This window comes from Bos indicus, chromosome 6, assembly GCF_029378745.1.
Source record: "Bos indicus isolate NIAB-ARS_2022 breed Sahiwal x Tharparkar chromosome 6, NIAB-ARS_B.indTharparkar_mat_pri_1.0, whole genome shotgun sequence".
Lineage (NCBI taxonomy): Eukaryota > Metazoa > Chordata > Mammalia > Artiodactyla > Bovidae > Bos > Bos indicus.
In genome coordinates, this window is record NC_091765.1 from 10,704,083 (window position 1) to 10,726,880 (window position 22,798).

Sequence of the window (22,798 nt, forward strand, 5' to 3'; positions counted from 1 at the left end):
GTTCGTCTAGTCAAGGCTATGGTTTTTCCTGTGGTCATGTATGGGTGTGAGAGTTGGACTGTGAAGAAGGCTGAGTGCTGAAGAATTGATGCTTTTGAACTTGAACTGTGGTGTTGGAGAAGACTCTTGAGAGTCCCTTGGACTGCAAGGAGATCCAACCAGTCCATTCTAAAGGAGATCAGCCCTGGGATTTCTTTGGAAGGAACGATGCTAAAGCTGAAACTCCAGTACTTTGGCCACCTCATGCGAAGAGTTGACTCATTGGAAAAGACTCTGATGCTGGGAGGGATTGGGGGCAGGAGGAGAAGGGGATGACAGAGGATGAGATGGTTGGATGGTATCACTGACTCGATGGACGTGAGTCTCAGTGAACTCTGGGAGTTGGTGATGGACAGGGAGGCCTGGCGTGCTGTGAATCATGAGGTCGCAAAGAGTCAGACACGACTGAGCGACTGAACTGAACTGAACTGAATGATGTTTAATAAAATTAATAATGTTGCTATTTAATCAAGGCAATTGTTAAACAACACTGAATTTAAAAGTTTATTTATTGTAATTGCATGGTGGTGAATGGTGACATGCATAAGTACAAATATAAAGACAGGATAAAAAGGTAAATAGTATCTTAGTATTGATGTGCAAATTAGTTTGAATTTGAAGTCAGCTGAAAATCTCAGAAATTCCCAGAATTCCACTAATACAAACTGCACGTTGAGAATCCCTGCCCTAAAAGGTGTTAGAAACTCAAAATGAAAGAGATGTCATTCCCTGAGAACAGAACTGTTGGAAGAGAGAAAAACAAAAGTTTTATTTATTCAAATGCTTATTCTCAGAGCTCTTTTTTTTTCTTTTAGTAGCTATTATTTTACTCTAGCAGAGATACTTGATCTCAGAAGGCATTTGATGTGACAAAAACAAATAATTTAGAATTGGCTGACAAGTTAAGTTGACAGTAAGGAAAAACTTATTGCAACTAGAATTTGACTTATAGACTTGATTAGACTTACAATTCTTTGGCAAAAATATTAGATAACATTTTTACTGCAAATTACCCAGTGCCTATTGAGATATAGCTGGAGGAAAAGTATCCAGAAAGTTAGGAGTAAGTGTTTGCTCCTTGGTGCTTTAGCAAAGTAGTCAAAGAAGACATGAACTCAGGTAACAAGTTGCTAGTTAGTAAGGAGTAATAGAAGGAAAATAATTTAGAGATTTGGAGCACCACAATATGAGGAAACCAAATGTTCCTATTTCCAAAGTAGCAGGATATTTGGCTATTCAAAAGGATATACCTTTAGACCTGTTAAGTCTACTAAGCCATGCAATAAAGGGGGATGGAGGGTTACCCCAGTGCAAGTATCAAAGATGCGTATTTCTATAGGCAGTTTATGGTTTTAAATGGCATAGGGTAGCTTCCTCTTAAATGAGAGAGAAGGACATTGGTGCAGAGTACAAACCAAACAATAAAGTAAGGTTGAGCATTATATGTTACTTGCACATAGTGCTGAGCTAAAGCCAACAGAATAGAAGCCTATGAAGTTAAAATAATATAAGCTTGAGTATAAAGCAAAGACAGTGCCCAGTTGTGGATATGACTGGTGATGGAAGTAAAGTCAGATGGATAAAGAGCAATATTGAATAGGAACATAGAATGTCAGGTCCATGAATCAAGGTAAATTAGAAGTGGTCAAACAGGATATGACAAGAGTGAACATTGACATTATAGGAATCAGTGAACTAAAATAGACTGGAATGGGTGAATTTAATTCAGATGATCATTATCTACTAATGTGAGCAAGAATCCCTTAGAAGAAGTGGAGTAGCTCTCATTGTCAACAAAAGAGTCAGAAATGCAGTACTTGGGTGCAATCTCAAAAGCGACAGAATGATCTCTGTTCCTTTCCAAGGCAAACCATTCAATATCACAGTAATCTAAGTCTATGCCCCAACCAGTAATGCTGAAGAAGCTGAATGGTTCTATGAAGATCTACAAGACCTTCTAGAACTAACCTCAAAAAAAAAAAAAAAAAAGGTATCCTTTTCATCACAGGAGACTGGAATACAAAAGTAGGAAGTCAAGAGATACCTTGAGTAACTGCCAAATTTGGCCGTGGAGTACAAAATGAAGCAGTGCTAAGGCTAACAGAGTTTTGCCAAGAGAATGCACTGGTCATAGCAAACACCCTCTTCCAACAACACAAGAGAAGACTCCACACATGGACATCACCAGATGGTTAACACCAAAATCAGATTGATTATATTCTTTGCAGGCAAAGATGGAGAAGCTCTATAGAGTCATCAAAAACAAGACTGGGAACTAACTGTGGCTCAGATCATGAACTCCTTATTGTCAAATTCAGACCTAAATATAAGAAAGTAGGGTAAACCACTAGACCATTCAGGTATGACCTAGATCAAATCCCTTGTGACTATACAGTGGAAGTGAAAAATAGATTCAATGGATTAGATCTGATTGACAGTGCCTAAAGAATTATGGACAGAGGTTCATGACAATGTACAAGAGGCAGTAATCAAGACCATCCCTAAGAAAATCAAATGGAAAAAGGCAAAATGCTTGTCTCAGGAAGCCTTACAAATAACTGAGAAAACAAGAGAAGCTAAAGGCAAAGGAGAAGAGGAAAGATATATCCATTTGAATGCAGAGTGCCAAAGAATATCAAGGAGAGATGAGAAAGCCTTTGTCAGTGATCAATGCAAGGAAAGTGAAGAAAACAATAGAATGTGAAAGACTAGAAATCTCTTAAGAAAATTAAAGATGCCAAGGAACATTTCATACAAAGATGGGCTAAATAAAGGACAGAAATGGTATGGACATAACAGAAGCAGAAGCTATTAAGAAGTGACAAGAATATACAGAAGAACCATACAAAAAAGATCTTCATAAAAAAGATAACCACGATGGTGTGATCACTCACCTAGTGCCAGACATCCTGGAGTGTGAAGTCAAGTGGGCCTTAGGAACAAAACTAGTGGAGGTGATGGAATTCCAGCTCAACTATTTCAAATCATAAAAGATGATGCTGTTAAAATGCTGAATGCAATTTGCCAGAAAGTTTGGAAAACTCAGCAGTGGCTATGGGACTGGAAAAAGTCAGTTTTAATTCCAATCCCTAAGAAGGGCAATGGCAAAGAATTTTCAAACTACCTCACAATTGCACTCATCGCACATGCTGATAAAGTAATGCTCAAAATTCTCCAAGCCAGGCTGCAACTGTACATGAACCAAGAACTTCAACAGTACATTAACCATGAACTTCTAGATGTTCTTTCTGGGTTTAGAAAAGGCAAAGGAACCAGAGATAAATTGCCAACATCCTCTGGATCATAGAAAAAGCAGAAGGAGTCCAGTAAAACATCTGCTTTATTGGTTACGCCAAAAGCCTTTGACTATGAATACAGCAAACTGTGGAGCATTATTCAAGTGATGGGAATACCAGACCATCTTCCTTGCCTCCTGAGAAATCTGTATGCAGGTTAAGAAGCAACATTTAGAACTGGACATGGAATAACAGACTGGTTCCAAATTGGGAAAGGAGTGTGTCTATATTGTCCAACACCTACTGCAAAATGTGTAATGGCCAACAGTAGACATGGATGGTTACATATTATTTATCCTCATACAGGGCAAAAGCACAGTTCATAAAAAAGGAGTATGGCTTTATACTGTCAACCTACTTATTTGACCTATATGCAGAGTACATCATGCAAAATGCTGGGCTGAATGAAGCACAAGCTGGAATCAAGATTGCCCGGAGAAATATCAATAACGTCAGATACACAGATGACACCACCCTTATGGCAGAAAGTAAAGAGGAACTGAAAAGCCTCTTGATGAAAATGAAAGAGGAGAGTGAACACGCTGGTTTAAAACTTAACATTCACAAAACTAAGATCATGGCTTCCGGTCTCATCACTTCATGGCAAATAGATGGGGAAACAAGGGAAACAGTGACAGACTTTATTTTCTTGGGTGCCAAAATCACTGCATATGGTGACTGCAGCCATGAAATTAAAAGACGCTGGCTCTTTGGAAGAAAAGCTGTGAATAACCTAGACAGCATATTAAAAAGCAGAGATATTTCTTTGCTAACAAAGGTCCGTCTAGTCAAAGCTATGGTATTTCCATTAGTCATGTATGGATGTGAGTTTTGGACTATAAAGAAAGTAGAGTGCCAAAGAATTGATGCTTTCAAACTGTGGTGTTGGAGAGGACTCTTGAGAGTCTCTTGGTCTGCAGGGAGCTCAACCAATCAATCCTAAAGGAAATCAGTCCTGAATATTCATTAGAAGGACTGATATTGAAGCTGAAGCTCCAAGACTTTGTCCACCTGATGCGAAGAACTGACTCATTGGAAAAGACCCTGATGCTTGGTGAGTTTGAAGGCAGGAGAAGGGCACAACAGGCATCACTGTCTCTAGAGACATGAGTTTGAGCAAGCTCCAAGAGTTGGTGATGGACAAGGAAGCATGGAGCGCTGCAGTCCATGGCATCACAAAGAGTCAGACATGGCTGAGTGACTGAACTGCACTGAACTAGCTGATAGTGCTGATTTAAAAACAATAAATCAGAAGCCTACTAAGCTTTGGAAATTGTATGTTAAAGAGATTCTAAACCTGGTGTTCATAGCCCGCCATAAACACCACAAGGCAAGGTGTATTTTCCAACGTCTACTGCAAAAGGTGTAATGGCAGACAGTAGACATGGATGATTGTATATTATTTATCCTCACATAGGTCAAAAGCACAGTTCATAAAATATAAAGGATGTTATGTAGACTGAGTGTTTGTGTCTACCCCAATTCATGTGTTTAAGTTTTAACCTCCAGTGTGATGGTATTAGGAGGTGGGGCCTTGGGGAGTTCATCAGTTCATGAGGGTGGGCCCCTCATGAGAGGGATTATAAATAGCAACCGCAGAGTGCTGTCCTATCTTTTCCACTGCCTTAGGACACAGAGAGAAGATGGCCATCCATAAATGATAAGCAGATCCTCAACACTTTGCAGCCTCCTGAGTTGTGAGTAATAAATGTTAATTGTTTAAACCACCCATTTGGTAGCATTTTATTGTAGGAGTTCTAATGTACTTATTCTAATGAAACTTGTTCTAATGAAATTATTCCAGACAGAAGAACCAGGGGTAAATAGATTGTCTGAGGAAAGATTTTATCTCACTGCTATGGTAAGAAGTTTCATAAATCGTGCCAAGATAAATTTTAAAGTTACTATCAATAATTGTTTTCCGGTCTCCCCATTTTTAATTGATTGTTTTTACTAAAGTATTTGTGCACTATTGGTATAAATAACCTGTTTTGGGCTACTATACATTGAAAATGTGCTAAAATTTGGTTGAGTGGATGGTCATGAGGAGTTACATCTAAACTGATAAGGAGGATTTTACATTATCTAGGTATCTGAAATTTGAAGTGAATATAGTAAATATATGAGATTTTTATTTTCTCACTTTAGAAGGGAATAAACATATTATGTGCATAGGTAGAAATGTCATCAGAGGGGGCCGACTCTTAGGAGACCATTACACACACACATATATTTTGTTTTTCTCTTCTTTGGAATTTTAGTTTTTGGGTCACAAAGCTTTCTGGGAACACTTTATCATCTAGTTTCTGTTATACTTATCCACTGGAATATGACCAGAAGTAATGTGTGCTTGTGATACCTCAGAATCCTAAATCACTGATTTACTCCCCTCTTTTTCCCCATCTAACCAGTAGACTTCTAAATAAAACAATGTGATTCTTTGACCAGCTTGACAACAAAAATGACCTAGAGGATTATGCAGCCTTGCAATAGAAGAAATCTGGACTCTAGAAGAGTTTATTTAGAATAGAGATGCATGCAGACCTGGATAATTCATATAGTTAGCTTCATGGAGATTAACAGTTTCTATCAATAAGCAAGTAAATTTGTAGCCATCTTTGGGCTTCCCTGGTAACTACTTTACCAGTAGCTCAGCTGGTAAAGAATCCACCTGCAATGTGGGAGAGCTGGGTTTGATCCCTGTGTTGGGAAGATCCCCTGGAGTAGAGAATGGCTATGCACTCCAGTATTCTGGCCTGAGAATTAGACTATAGTCCATGGGGGTCACAAAGATTCAGACACCACTGAGCAACTTTCGTTTCATTGTTACAGTAACTCAGCTTTTGTTTTAACTGCTGAAGGGTGGTATAAATATAACATTTGAGGACACAGAATCCAGAGTCATGGAAAATATAAAATTCATGACTCAGAAAATTTGCATAAATCTTTTAAAACCTTAAGGCTTGAAAACTATAAAATCCATGGTTCATGTTGGGCCATACCTTGACATAAAAGGTGAGAATTTCCTAGTGATAAATGTCTCTCAAAAGTGAAACGCCATATTATCTTTTTTCTTCCTGTTTCAAATATAGAATGGAATTGGATGAGAAAGAGAATAGATTAAGTTAGGTTAAACAACAGAGTGAAATCAAAGAATAAAATGAAAGTCAGTGATACCAATACTGTGGGTTGTTTGGTAACATAAATCATTAACATACAGTCGGAAACCCCTCTTAACTATAAAACTCCTAGAGGAGAACATAGGCAAAACACTCTCCGACATACATCACAGCAGGATCCTCTATGACCCACCTCCCAGAATATTGGAAATAAAAGCAAAAATAAACAAATGGGACCTAATTAAACTTAAAAGCTTCTGCACAACAAAGGAAACTATTAGCAAGGTGAAAAGGCAGCCTTCAGAATGGGAGAAAATAATAGCAAATGAAGCAACTGACAAACAAGTAATCTCAAAAATATACAAGCAACTCCTACAGCTGAACTCCAGAAAAATAAATGACCCAATCAAAAAATGGGCCAAAGAACTAAATAGACATTTCTCCAACGAAGACATGCAGATGGCTAACAAACACATGAAAAGATGCTCAACATCACTCATTATCAGAGAAATGCAAATCAAAACCACTATGAGGTACCATTTCACGCCAGTCAGAATGGCTGCGATCCAAAAGTCTACAAGCAATAAATGCTGGAGAGGATGTGGAGAAAAGGGAACTCTCTTACACTGTTGGTGGGAATGCAAACTAGTACAGCCACTATGGAGAATAGTGTGGAGATTCCTTAAAAAACTGGAAATAGAACTGCATTATGATCCAGCAATCCCACTGCTGGGCATACACACTGAGGAAACCAGAAGGGAAAGAGACACATGTACCCCAATGTTCATCGCAGCATTGTTTATAATAGCCAGGACATGGAAGCAACCTAGATGCCCATCAGCAGATGAATGGATAAGAAAGCGGTGGTACATATACACAATGGAGTATTACTCAGCCATTAAAAAGAATACATTTGAATCAGTTCTAATGAGGTGGATGAAACTGGAACCTATTATACAGAGTGAAGTAAGCCAGAAAGAAAAACACCAATACAGTATACTAACACATATATATGGAATTTAGAAAGATGGAAACAATAACCCTGTGTACGAGACAGCAAAAGAGACACTGATGTATAGAACAGTCTTATGGACTCTGTGGGAGAGGGAGAGGGTGGGGAGATTTGGGAGAATGGCATTGAAACACATATAATATCATGTATGAAACGAGTCGCCAGTCCAGGTTCGATGCACGATACTGGATGCTTGGGGGTGGTGCACTGGGACGACCCAGAGGGATGGTATGGGGAGGGAGGAGGGAGGAGGGTTCAGGATGGGGAACACAGGTATACCTGTGGTGGATTCATTTTGATATTTGGCAAAACTAATACAATTTGTAAAGTTTAAAAATAAAATAAAATTAAAAAAAAAACTTAAAAAAAAAGTATGCTAAAATTCAGTATTAAATTCAAATGCTAAGTTTACTGACACCACATATCAGTCATATATGTATATCTCTCTTAACAAGATTTCTAAAACAGAAAAAATATGGTACTGCCAAAGATGTTTTTAGATATATGCGTCTGAGTGTCGATTACTCAACAGAAAATTTTGAGCTGAAGATTTTATTGAAGTTAACTGAGGAAAGTTAATTTCCCTCATGCTTCTCTAACTGTTAAAAAACAAAAGGACTCAAAAACCTCACTACTCTGTTGCTGGTATGATGACTTCATAATTTCAATAATTTTTTTCTCTGTGTGTTTAAATTTTCTGAAAAATTATGTGTACTCTTTAATCAAGAAAAGGAAAATAATACATGTAGAACTCATAGCAGAATGTTATATTGTTACATAAAGTTTGCTTACTGAGTCTTTTATTGAGTAACAAGGTCCTATCTAGATTTTATACTAAATGTAAGATCTGAATCAGATATTTCTACTAAGAACTAAAGCAGTGACTGCTGGGCTGGGAATATTATAATTTTTATTTTTATTTCTTTTTAAGGAGAGAAGACAATATTGATAAGAAAAAAGTAATCGAGGATGAAGTCATAGGGTACATAAAGCAAAAGGAAGGCTGGAGTTGACAGATATATTCAGAAGGAATATGAAAGGACTTTGGGTATTCTTACTACTGAGAGTCAGGAAGGAAACAAAGACAATTTAAATCCTCACAGTAAAATTTCCATTTTAAAAGATTTTTAAAGCACTGAATCTTCTGGATCCTACATAGAAAAAATTCCTCCTCAAGTAAAACTCTATATAAAATATATTGTGATAGAAAATTTTGGTATATGATGTGACAATCCTGTAAATCCTCAAAAATACAAATAGGAAAGGATTATTTTTTATTTGCTTTTAGAGCACATTTGAGGTACATTACTGTATATGAGATATGTAAAAATGTTACAGTTCTTCTTAATATTTTTAGGGTCTTTTTGTTGCTTAGTCTTTTGGAAGGAGTGGTAAAAATAGGTCACTAGTAAGTGAGGGATATTCTTGTTTTTTTATGTCAGGAAATAATAGATATAAATCATGGATATGTTGTGTATTACTCTGAGACAGTCAAAGCTCTGTGTGCATTACCATTTTTTTTTTCTGTCATTCTTACCCCTTCTAGAAGGGGAGATGTTAAACATAAAGTAAACCATTCCTCTTATTTTTCCATAAATGTTAACAATTTTTCTTAATAGCCTATGAGGACTTCAAATTATATATGAAATGAAATAGCACTAATTGCACATTTGGAGGTACTGTCAGTGTTTAATGCAACAATAATCACTATTCTGGGACTTCCAAACACAAATGAGTCATTCGTTTTCTGCAAACAAAATGAAATATAAAAGTTTTGATTTTATGTTAATGGTAAATGTAAGTATCTAGGACATTTAATTTAGACTGATTTAGGTAATCACTTTGCAGGTGTGCTACATTAATTATAATCACATTAGTTTAGTGATATTCTAATTATGTATTTGTTTGCATAACACGATTTAGCCTGAAACTGATGAGGATTTCTTTTCTTAGATTTTAGAAGACACAGAGGCACTATAATGTTTTATTTTCTATGCTGAAAAAGAATGACATTGGGTTCTGTTTCCAGATATTCTGAATAATTATTATTAACTGTGAACAATGTACATTTTTAAAAATCCAAGTATCCAGAGGAACTGACAAGCAACCAAAATGAAAACAAAACAAACCCTAGGAATGAATATGTCATTAAAAGAAGGTTACTATATAATAGAATATTTACATTTATATGGCTTTATACATAAATGCACACTGAAGTTTGTACACTAGAGAGCAAGCAGAAATCCAGCAAAAAGCCATGGCATTGCTGGTTACAAAATCAAGAGCTTGTAGAGCTGTTGCTAAAAAAACGGGATGGATTCTAGTAAGGAGAGGATCATAAAAGGGGAAAGTTCCACATAGGTGGGAGTGATATCAGGCTTCAAAAAGAAAAGGAATAACTGAAAGATTGAAGAACCTAAGCAAAGAGTTCAGCTGCATTCCACTACAGGGAAGACAGCATTTGGAGTTTAAGTCCAGTATAGATAAATATTACATAGACCAACATCATTCATATGCAGAAGACACTAACACAATTTGCAGTGTCTAGTCTAAAAATGAACAAGAAGCAAAAATATTAGGCATGAGAAGAAATTTTACACTATAGGTAAGGAAAAAAGCAGTCAATAAAAGTGGGCAAAAGAATTGCAATTTGCAGTTAAGAAATTAAAGAAAATATGGATATAGAAATTAATAGGTCAGTGGTCATGTATTGATGTGATAGTTGGACTGTGAAGAAAGCTGAGCACCAAAGAATTGCTGCTTTTGAACTGTGGCGTTGGAGAAGACTCTTGAGACTCCCTTGGACTGCAAGGAGATCCAAACAGTCCATTCTGAAGGAGATCAGCCCTGGGATATCTTTGGAAGGAATAATGCTAAAGCTGAAACTCCAGTACTTTGGCCATCTCATGCGAAGAGTTGACTCATTGGAAAGGACTGTGATGCTAGGAGGGATTGGGGGCAGGAGGAGAAGGGGACAACAGAGGATGAGATGGCTGGGTGGCATCACTGACTCGAAGGACATGAGTCTGAGTGATCTCCGGGAGTTGGTGATGGACAGGGCGGCCTGGCATGCTGCGATTCATGGGGTCACAAAGAGTCAGACACATCTGAACGACTGAACTGAACTATAGTACAAAAATAGAAATTGTTTTTAAAGATATGTAAATTATAGAAAAAATGTACAGTACCTGTAAAAAAAATCTAATGGATAGAAATAACAGTAGATTGGAGGTAGCAGAAAAGTGGATAATTGAAATAGAAGATAGTTTATAGATATTGAATATGCATGAAGACTTAAAAACATTAAGAAAGGCACATCACTAAGATGTGAAACAGTATCAAGCATTTAGCATATGTGTCATTGGAATTTCAGAGGCAATAGGAAAAAAAATAAGGGATTTTTTTTTAAAGAGTAGAAAATTCCCAAATTTTATGAAAAACAAAAACTTTCATATGTATAAGAAGTTTATTAACCCAAAGCAAGGATTTTTATCTTAACCCAAAAATAGTAAGAAAAATAGGTGCAACATAAACTAATTTTAAAAATGGAGAAAATTTGCCAAATAGTTGAACACAAACACCATATTAAATATAAAGTAACAATGAAATAAAGGAAGGCTTGATTACCTTATATAAAAAATTGGAATACAGAGGACAAGTGGAATTTATAATTCTTAAAGAAAAACTTACCAAAATATATTTTATATCCATTTAAAACCTATCAACATAGAATTGACATGATGTGATTTTCTTATAATGACATAAAAGAGAGTTAATCATCACCCAGAACAGTAGTGGCTCAGATGGTAGAGGATCTGCCTGCAGTGCCACAGACCTGGGTTTGATCCCTAGGTCTGGAAGACCCTGGAGAAGAGAATGGCAACCCACTCCAGTATTCCTTCCTGGAGAATTCCATGGACAGAGGAGCTTGGTAGACTACAGTCCCCAGGGTCACAAAGAGTTAAACACAACTGAGCAATTAACGCTTTCACTTTTAAGAACCAGTTCAGTTCAGTTCACTTCACTTCAGTTGCTCAGTCACTCTTTGCGATGGCATGAACCGCAGCAGGCCAGATCTCCCTGTCCATCACCAACTCCTGGAGTTCACCCAAATCCATGTCCATTGAGTCAGTGATGCCATTCAACCATCTCATCCTCTGTCATCCTCTTCTCCTCCTGCCCTCAATCTTTCCCAGCATCAGGGTCTTTTCAAATGAGTCAGCTCTTAGCATCAGATGGCCAAAGTATTGGAGTTTCAGCTTCAACATCAATCCTTCCAATGAACACCTAGGACTGATCTCCTTTAGAATGGACTGATTGGATCTCCTTGCAGTCCAAGTGTCTCTCAAAAGTCTACACACCACAGTTCAAAAGTATCAGTTCTTCAGCACTCAGCCTTCTTCACAGACCAACTCTCACATCCATACATGACTACTGGAAAAACCATAGCCTTGACTAGACCAACCTTTGTTGACAAAGTAATATCTCTGCTTTTTAATATGCTGTCTAGGTTGGTCATAACTTTCCTTCCAAGGAGTAAGCGTCTTTTCATTTCATGGCTACAATCACCATTTGCAGTGATTTTGGAGCCCCCTCAAATAAAGTCAGCCACTGTTTCCAATGTTTCCCCATCTATTTGCCATGAAGTGATGGGACTGGATGCCATGATCTTCGTTTTCTGAATGTTGAGCTTTAAGCCAACTTCTTCACTCTCCTTTTTCACTTTCATCAAGAGGCTCTTTCGTTCTTCTTCACTTTCTGCCATAAGCGTGGTGTCATCTGCATAACTGAGGTTATTGATATTTCTTCCAGGAATCTTGATTCCAGCCTGTGCTTCCTCCAGCCCAGAGTTTCTCATGATGTAGTCTGCATATAAGTTAAATAAGCAGGGTGACCTTGCTTATAAGTTAAATAAGCAAGGAGCCTTGACGAACTCCTTTTCCTATTTGGAACCAGTCTGTTGTTCTGTGTCCAGTTTTAACTGTTGCTTCCTGACCTGCATACAGGTTTCTCAAGAAGCAGGTCAGGTGGTCTGGTATTCCCATCTCTTTCAGAATTTTCCACAGTTTATTGTGATCCACACAGTCAAAGGCTTTTTGGCATAGTCAAAAAAGCAGAAATACATGTTTTTCTGGATGTATTTTTTCGATGATCCAGCAGATGTTGGCAATTTGATCTCTGGTTCCTCTGCCTTTTCTAAAACTAGCTTGAACATCTGGAAGTTCACGGTTCACATATTGCCAAAGCCTGGCTTGGAGAATTTTGAGAATCGCTTTACTAGTGTGTGAGATGAGTGCAATTGTGCGGTAGTTTGAGCATTCTCTGGCATTGCCTTTCTTTGGGATTGGAATGAAAATTGACCTTTTCCAGTCCTGTGGACACTATGAGGTGATAGCTCACTGTGATTTCAATTTGCATTTCCCTGATGATTAACAGTATTAATCATCTTTTCATATGCCTGTTGGCCATCTCCATTTCCTGTTTGGAAAATTGTATATTCAGTTCTTCTGCTCATATTTTGATTATGTTTTATTTTTCTTTTTGGATGTTGAGTTTTATGAGCTGTTTATGTATGTTGAATATTAATCCCTTATCCATCATATCATTTGCAAATATCTTCTCATCTTCTCCCATTCAGTTGTTTGTCTTTTCATTTTGCCAGTGGTTTCTTTTGCTATGCAAAAGGTTATAAGTTTATATGTGTAAAAGACCTTTACTACGACATTTGATAAAGGATTGAGAAAGAACAACAACAACAATTAAAATGGAGAAATTGGAAAACATAAATGAAATGGGAACACTGAATGTAAAATAGAAACAGTGAAACAAATAGATCAAAGTAAAAGTTTATCCTGTAGTAAATAGTATATATAGTGTATTTATTTTAGAAAAGTTACAAATTTTTGCTTAACTAAAAATTTGTGACATTTGAGGTCCACTCATTTGACTAAGTCACAATAGAATGCTAGATATATAATTTATATTCACTCAAAATTTTGATATAGTTGTATTTATTCTGGCATCTAGTATTACTGCTAAAAGTCTGCTGCTGCTGCTGCTGCTGCTAAGTCGCTTCAGTCATGTCTGACTCTCTGCAACCCCATAGTCAGCCCACGAGGCTACGCCATCCCTGGATTGTCCAGGCAAGAATACTGGAGTGGGTTGCCATTTCCTTCTCCAGTGCATTAAAGTGAAAAGTGAAAGTGAAGTCGCTCAGTTGTGTCTGACTCTTAGCGACCCCATGGACTACAGCCCACCAGGCCCTCGGTCCATGGGATTTTCCAGGCAAGAGTACTGGAGTGGGGTGCCATTGCCTTCTCTGGCCTAAAGTCTAGAAGATTTAAATTAATGAGGCTTGAAACTGCTAAGTCAATTCTGAGAGTATCAATAAATACTATGTTGTAAAACAACCAACCAAACAAACAAACAGAAAAAACAGGAAATGAATGTGTGATACAGTATTATTAGAGCTTCCTGGTAGCTCAGCTGGTAAAGAATCCACCTGCAATGCAGGAGACCCTGGTTCAATTTGTGGGTGGGGAAGATCCCCTGAAGAAGGGATAGGCTACCCACACCAGTATTCATGGGCTTCCCTAGTGGCTCAGCTGGTAAAGAACCTGCCTGCAATGCTAGAGGCCTGGGTTTGATCCCTGGGTTGGGAAGGTACCCCAAAGGAGGGCTTGGCAACGCACTCCAGTATTCTTGCCTTGAGAATTCTCATAAACAGAGGAATCTGTTGGGCTACAGCCCATGGGGTCTCAAAGAGTCGGACATGACTGAGCGACTAAGCACAGCACAACACAGTATGATTAACTAAAGTACAGATTTTGTTCAGATTTCAAAAAAATATGCTAGTGTCCATCATTTGTTTTCATACCTTATTCAAGATTCCACATTGTATTTAGTTGCACTGAGCACCTTCAGCTGCATGCAACAAATTCTGATAAATTCTCTTTAAGATACCTTTTCATATCTTTTAGATCCCCATCAGGATAGTCCCTTTCTTTTTCAGTGTGCTCAGTCATTTTTCAATGTGTTCAATATATTCATTTTCATTGTGTGTGTGTGTGTGTGTGTGTGTGTGTGTTAGTCACTCAGTCGTGTCCAGCTCTTTGCAACCTTATGTACTGTAGCCTGCCAGGCTCCTTTTTTCCATGGGATTCTCCAGGCAAAACTACTGGAGTGGGTTGCCATTTCCTTCTCCACATTTTTATTCTCTTCTCTGTCAACTATTGACAGCTTCACTGTACACATAAATAATTCTTCTGGCGTTCTTGCCACTCATTTCTTTGAACTCCTTTCCTCAGATAATCAGGTTGTTCCCAGGGTGCAGAGAACACCTCAAAACTTACTATAGTCTTATATTCATATATACCAACTTGGGACCCACTATAGTTTCAACTCACTCCAAGAATTGCTCTCTCACCTAGGTCCTCTAACCTATTGTTCCTGCTTCTTTAGCATTGTTCTTCACTTCCTTGAATCTTTTTACACCTCTCTGGTCAATTTAAACATCATGATAAATCATTATAGTCACTTCCTTGTACATACTCTTAATTCTCTTTCCATGTCACAAGAAAGAGAACATTACTCAATATAATAATACAGAATGGGCTTCCCAGGTAGCTCAGTGGTAAAGAATGTACCTGCTAAACAGAAGAGGCGAGTTCGATCCCTGGGTCAGGAAGATCACCCAGAAAAGGAAAGAGAAACTCTCCGGTATTTCCTGGGAAATTCCATAGACAGAGGAGCCTGGTGGGCTACAGTCCACGTGGTTCCAAAGAGTTGGACACGAGTTAGTGACTAAACAATACAACCACAAAATAATACAAAATGTTACCATACACATGTGTGTGTGCACATTTATTTACATTTATTTTTACGTCTCAAAAATCTGGTAATTTTTCTAATGCACATTTTCACATTTAAATTGTATTAATTACTAGGAAATGATATAGTATTCAAATATTACAGTAAATAGTATGCAGTCTATAAGTAGATTCATTATTTGTTTACTTTAAATGTAAAACAATTCAACTGACTTTTATATATTATTTGAATTTCCAACTGATTTGCTAAACTCTCCTGTATTTTAAAAGTATATATTATTTGGGGTTAATCATTAGATAATAATAGTGTATTAAAGTAATAAGAATTTTATTCACTCCTTTCTAACGTGTTAGTCACTCAGTCGTGTCTGACTCTTGGTGACTCCCTGGACTGTAGCCCATCAGGTTCCTCTGTCCATGGAATTCTCTAGACAAGAATACTGAAGTGGGTTGCTATTTCCTTCTGCACTCCTTTCTAATAGTATGTATTAATTATTTTTTCTAGTTTTATTGAACTTATTAGGGCTTCCAATATCATGCTGAATAGAAGAGATATTAATAGGTGTCTTTATGTTATTCATGATTTTAAAGGGATCACTTCTAATCTTTTTTAATTTAGGCCTAATTGCTTTGATGTGTTAATACGGAAAATGACATTTATGGATATTTAAAATAGTGTACTATCCAAGCAAAATGGGATTTAAAAATTTAGTGATTGTATGTTATCTTTAGACTCATTGTTGGTGTTAATTTATCTTTTTTTTTAATTTTACAAATTTTACAACTTGAAATCTGAAAGAAATTGACCTGTGGCACATTGCCTGCTTTGGTTATTAGGTTAAGCTGATCTTATTGAGTTGTAAGGAATTTTTTTCTTTTTTATCAAAAAAAGTAATATAAAATTAACAAATTTTAAGCTACACTCTTGGTGGAAATTTAAAATTGGTACAGCCACTATGGAAAAGAGTATGGGAGTTCTTTAAAAAACTAAAACTATAGCTACCATATGATTCTGCAATCCCAATCCTAGGCATATATCTAGAGAAAAATGTGGTGCAAAAGGAAGCATGTACCCCAGTTTTCATTGCAGCACTGTTTACAATAACCAAGACATGGGAGCAACCTTAATGTCCATTGACAGAGCAGTGGATAAAAAATATGGTGTATATATTCAATGGAATATCACTCAGCTGTTAAAAGGATGGGATGCCATTTGCAGCAACATGGATGGACCTAGAGATTGTCATACTGAGTGGAGTTAAGTCAAACTGAGAAAGGGAAATATATAATATCTCATATATGCAGAATCTAGAAAGAAATGATATAAATGAACTTATTTGCAAAACAGAAACAGACTCAGAGACTTAGAGAATGAATTTATGGTTACTAAGAGAAGGATTGGGAGAGGAGATAGTTAGGGAGTTTGGGGTTGGCATGTACACTATATAACAATAATAATATTAAAAATAAATAAAATGAATAACCAACCAGGATCTACTGTATAGCACATGGAACACTGCTCAATGTTATATGGCAGCCTGGATTAGAAGGGAGCTTGAGGGAGAACTGTATATGTGTATATATGTGTATGAGTTGCTTTGCTGTGCACTTATAACTATCAAAACATTTTAATCAGCTACACTCCACTATAAAATAAAAAGTTGAGAAAAAGTAATATAAAATTAGGATGAACATTCCTTGAATTTAGGAGGATTTATCTTATGGAATTATCTGAGTCTGATATGTTCTTTCAGTGCAGATATTTAACCACTGCTTACATTTATTGAATTCTTATAGGACAGCTCAAGCTTTTCCTTAATTTCATTTTAAGTAAATTTTGTTGACTTTTTTTCTGGGCATTTCCCCATTTAAAATTAGGCTTAAAAATTCTTGGCATATAGTCATTCATAGTATTCTCTTACTATCTGTTCTATCTCTGCTTCATCTGTAGTGATCTCTGTCTCCCCTTTCTTGCATATCTTAGGTCTTTGTTCTGTCATTCTTACAAAAATGTTTCTTTTTGGTAGATATTTATGAGCTTTTAAAATGCTTCAGTGTTCTCTAGGAGAATGTAAAATGTGAGTGTGACATGATTCTGTATTTTCACTCACCCTTAATGTGTTAGGATTTCCCAGATTTAGACTGAACTGTATGAAAATAAAACTTGGCATATAATTTCCAGAAATAGTAGAGTTAAAGTATGGTCAATATTTCTTTAATAGGGAGATTACAAAGAATTCAGAAAGATCACCCTATAACTCTTCAAGTTAAGGTTAAGACAAATAGAAAAAGAGTTTACATTAGTTAAATTGAAAGTAGAGATACACTGTAGTGATTCTTTGTTCTCCTTATAACAGCAAACATGCCATGAAAGACAGGTTGTGGCACTAATTATTGTTTTCGGTCCCAAAGGGTTTTGGATTTAGTGATCCATATTATGTTTTCTTTAAAAAAAAAAAAAAACAGATCAGAGATAACAATCAATCCAATACTATTTATAGCAAATAATATAAAAAATAAAAATATTTATCAAAAAAGAAACAGAGTAATGAATAACAAAATGATATCTGTTTTCTTTTTCTTGCTGTGCTTTCCTGTTAAAGCTGCAAACACATACTTAAATATTGTCCCCATTAGGCAAAAATATAATTGCATATCTCAAGAGAAGAACAGTATGTGGCCATCATATTCTTCAGGCTAATAAAGTAGTGATGTGTGAGAAATTTGAGGAAATAATGTATATTTAAAATTACTGAATAAAATAGGAAAGTAAAAAAAAATAAAACACTTATGCATTGCAATATTGGTTTCTATCTTAAAGAATCTGTAGTTCTTTTAACAGATCTACTCAACACCCTTCAACACCCTACCATATATTAATATATTATTCAAAGAGTGGTGAAAATATATAACAACTTCAGCATGGCTTGTTAATAAAAAGTTACCTTTCCTCACAAATTTACATTTTTAATTCTTGGTTTAGATTTATGTTTACCCTCAACTTCAAAGTCTCCTGTACATACACCTAGTACTGGAGAGAGAAGAGCACTCTAATGACCTATATTTGAATGAGATTTTAAGTGGATAATAGTATGATCTTCTTGCCCAATTGGTAACATCACAATACTGTAAAAATTTTCTAAATTCATTCAGTTGTAACATTAAAAGTGTAGTTTAAAATGTGTCAAATTGTCAAACTTTAAAATGTTCAGTTCAGTCAGTTCAGTTCAGTCGCTCAGTGGAGTCCGACTCTTTGTGACCCCATGAATCGCAGCACGCCAGGTCTCCCTGTCCATCAGCAGCTCCTGGAGTTCACTCAAACTCATGTCCATCGAGTCAGTGATGCCATCCAGCCATCCCATCATCTGTCGTCCCCTCTTCCTCCTTCCCCCAATCCCTCCCAGCATCAGAGTCTTTTCCAATAAGTCAATTCTTCGCATGAGGTGGCCAAAGTACTGGAGTTTCAGCTTTAGCACCATTCCTTCCAAAGAAATCCCATGGCTGATCTCCTTCAGAATGGACTCGTTGGATCTCCTTGCAGTCCAAGGGGCTCTCAAGAGTCTTCTCCAACACCACGGTTCAAAAGCATGAATTCTTCGGCACTTAGCCTTCTTCACAGTCCAACTCTCACATCCATACATGACCATAGCCTTGACTAGATGGACATTTGTTGGCAAAGTAATGTCCCTGCTTTTGAATATGCTATCTAGGTTGGTCATAACTTTGCTTCCAAGGAGTAAGCGTCTTTAAATTTCATGGCTGCAGTCACCATCTGCAGTGATTCTGGAGCCCAAAAAATAAAGTCTGACACTGTTTCCACTGTTTCCCCATCTATTTCCCATGAAGTGATGGGACCAGATGCCATGATCTTCATTTAAAATGTTAAAAACACATTAATGGTTCATCCAAGTTAATAATTCAGTTTATATACATTTTGGAAAGAAGTATCTGATATAGTTCTTTACTATTATTTATGAAAACTTTTCTTATTACCACCTAGTAGGAAAGTTTAGAAAACATAATCCTAGTTGATTTGCTTACCTGTAATACTGCTTTTTAAATGGATCTGTTTTTTAAATTATAATCAGTAAATAAACCTTGAAACATATATAGCACAATTAGTAATAATTATAATAAATTTATCATCATTTGATATATAAAGTTAAAACAGATATGAAAGAGAGGTTATAATAAAAATAAAACAATTTAGGCTTTTAAAACTTACAATCATAAATGCAGAATGGTAAAATAACAAGTATTAAAAGATCATTAAATTTAAACATTCTTGTAACCAACATTATTACTTTAATAAACTCAATAATATGTGGAAAATCCCTATTTAATATGATGCCTAATATACCTCAGAGAAGGCAATGGCACCCGACTCCAGTACTCTTGCCTGGAAAATTCCATGGATGGAGGAGCCTGGTAGGCTGCAGTCCATGGGGTCGCGAAGAATTGGACACAACTGAGCGACTTCACTTTCACTTTTCATTTTCATGCATTGGAGAAGGAAATGGCAACCCACTCCAGTGTTCTTACCTGGAGAATCCCAGGGACAGTGGAGCCTGGTGGGCTGCCGTCTATAGGGTCGCACAGAGTCGGACACGACTGAAGCGACTTAGCAGCTAATATACCTCCTATCAAATTACCATTATAATGACCATGGTGATATTTAATAAAGGAAAATCCTGTCCATGAACTTGCAAGGAAATTCAAGTAAAGGTAAAATAAAAAATGCCTGGGGACATCTTCTAATCACATCAGCAGTTGCAATCCAGCTACAAGGTCCACACTCTCATGTATAATTAAACAAGATGCTCCACTGTATATAGAGATGGACATTGACTTTTTCTGTTGTTTCGTTCTAACTTGGGATTGTAGGGGATATAACTAGAATATAAAGATCATATCTAATGTGTAGGGGTTATCTTGCAAATCAGTAAGACAATAAATTTCAACCCTCAATCCGTGTGTTCAACTCTACATCATTATAAAGATTAGTTCGTTTAATTTATAGACCATTTATAGACATTTACAATAAAGTTTGAAATGAAGAGGAATTTCATAGCATATTGTATTCTGGTATTCGTAGCATAAAGGGGCATAGTTGTATGAAAATGCAAAAGCAAACAAGACAGTTTTAAAATTATTATATTAGTAAAATAAAGTTTATTAAGCTTTAGCTATTCTCTAGTCTTGTCAGAGGACCAAATAATCAGGCTGTATCACAGAAAACCAGTGTATGGATGCCTGGTAGTCTAAACAAATAATATGATGTGAGGATTGTATTTGAAAGACCATTGGTCAAAACATGCAAGGGTGAAAGGGAAGGGAGCTAAGGCTATCTCATGGGTGTTGCCTGTTGAAAACCACCAGACATGAACAGAAACATTTACAGTTATCATTGTGGCAGGCCAGCCTGGTGACTCAGATGGTAAAGAATTTTCCTGCAGTGCGGGAGACCTGGATTTGGTGCCTGGGTTGGGAAGATCCCATGGAGGAGGGCATGGCAACCCACTCCAGTATTCTTGCCTGGAGAATCCCCATGGAGAGAAGAGTCTGGAGGGCTGTAGCCCATAGGGTCACAAAGAGTCGGACATGACTGAGCCGCTAAGCACACACAGCAAACCCTAGTATGGTTCATGCTGTATACTCTGAGTATGGTAAGGTCTTCTGTCTAGAATAAGACATTGTTGATGTGTGGTCACCCTCGTGTTCCTCATATGTTATTTATAGGCCCTGTCACACTCGTACAAATGAGGAAAATGACTCTCTGCTTTGCTACATTTGAAAAATGAGCTGCCAGTGGAGGGGGACATGTTCCAAGGAAATGTGGGGAGCCCCTAGGAGCTCAGTGGTCAGTTGCCAGTAGCCAGAAAAGAAAAGAAAAAGGGTGGGGGGAGCTCATTCCTACAGACACAACGAGATGCATTCTACCAGTGACCTACAGGAAGGTTAGAGACAGATCTTTACCCAGAGAAGTATCTGATTTGTTATTAACCCTTGCTCCCACTGATTGCAGTCTTGTGAGACACTGAAGCAGAGAACTCAGGTAAGCTGTATGCCCAAAACTCTGTCCTGTAGAAATTTTGAGATAATAAATACATGTTGCTTTAAGCTAAAGCATTTGTGCTACCTTGTTTCACAGCAAGAGGCAACTAGTACAATGATAAAAACTTAACAAAATAAAAATCATAAATGAGGGGAATGTTTCCTTTGTCAGTTCAGTTCAGTCGCTCAGTTGTGTCCGACTCTTTGCGACCCCATGAATTGCAGCACGCCAGGTCTCCCTGTCCATCACCAACACACAGAGTTCACTCAGACTCACGTCCATCGAGTCAGTGATACCATCCAGCCATCTCATCCTCTGTCGTCCCCTTCTCCTCCTGCCCCCAATCCCTCCCAGCATCAGTCTTTTCCAATGAGTCAACTCTTTACATGAGGTGGCCAAAGTACTAGAGTTTCAGCTTTAGCATCATTCCTTCCAGAGAAATCCCAGGGCTGATCTCCTTCAGAATGGACTGGTTGGATCTCCTTGCAGTCCAAGGGACTCTCAAGAGTCTTCTCCAACACCACAGTTCAAAGGCATCAATTCTTAGGCGCTCAGCCTTCTTCACAGTCCAACTCTCACATCCATACATGACCACTGGAAAAACCATAGCCTTGACTAGACGGACCTTTGTTGGCAAAGTAATGTCTCTGCTTTTGAATATGTTATCTAGGTTGGTCATAACTTTGCTTCCAAGGAGTAAGCGTCTTTTAATTTCATGGCTGCAGTCACCATCTGCAGTGATTTTGGAGCCCCCAAAAATAAAGTCTGACACTGTTTCCACTGTTTCCCCATCTATTTCCCATGAAGTGAAGGGACCAGATGCCATGATCTTCGTTTTCTGAATGTTGAGCTTTAAGCCAACTTTTTCACTCTCCACTTTCACTTTCATCAAGAGGCTTTTTAGTTCCTCTTCAGTTTCTGCCATAAGGGTGGTGTCATCTGCATATCTGACATTATTGATATTTCTCCTGGCAATCTTGATTCCAACTTGTGTTTCTTCCAGTCCAGCATTTCTCATGATGTACTCTGCATATAAGTTCAATAAGCAGGGTGACAATATACAGCCTTGACGAACTCCTTTTCCTATTTGGAACCAGTCTGTTGTTCCATGTCCAGTTCTAACTGTTGCTTCCTGACCTGCATACAAATTTCTCAAGAGGCAGGTCAGGTGGTCTGGTATTCCCATCTCTTTCAGAATTTTCCACAGTTTATTGTGATCCACACAGTCAAAGGCTTTGACATAGTCAATAAAGCAGAAATAGATGTTTTTCTGGAACTCTAATCAAGTAATAATAGGATATAGATAAAAATAGTTTTCTGTTAGAAACAACTAATCATTTCCAATATAAATAAGTAAAATATGTAGTTGATATAGTCCAGATATGAGAGATGTTGCTTTTATGAAACAGAAGAAATCATTAAAGTTTAAGGGAAAAGTCAACAGTTTT

The 22,798-nt window shown here is 37.2% G+C and overlaps 1 long non-coding RNA gene across 1 annotated transcript in view; it reads left to right on the top strand.

The window, feature by feature from the left end:
* Positions 1-22,798, top strand: part of LOC139183581 (uncharacterized) — a 276,662-nt gene that overhangs the window by 75,514 nt on the left and 178,350 nt on the right. Inside the window, exon 2 of the long non-coding RNA XR_011567058.1 lies at positions 4,965-5,032. This is a non-coding gene — a long non-coding RNA (uncharacterized lncRNA). The remainder of the gene's footprint in view (positions 1-4,964; positions 5,033-22,798) is intronic.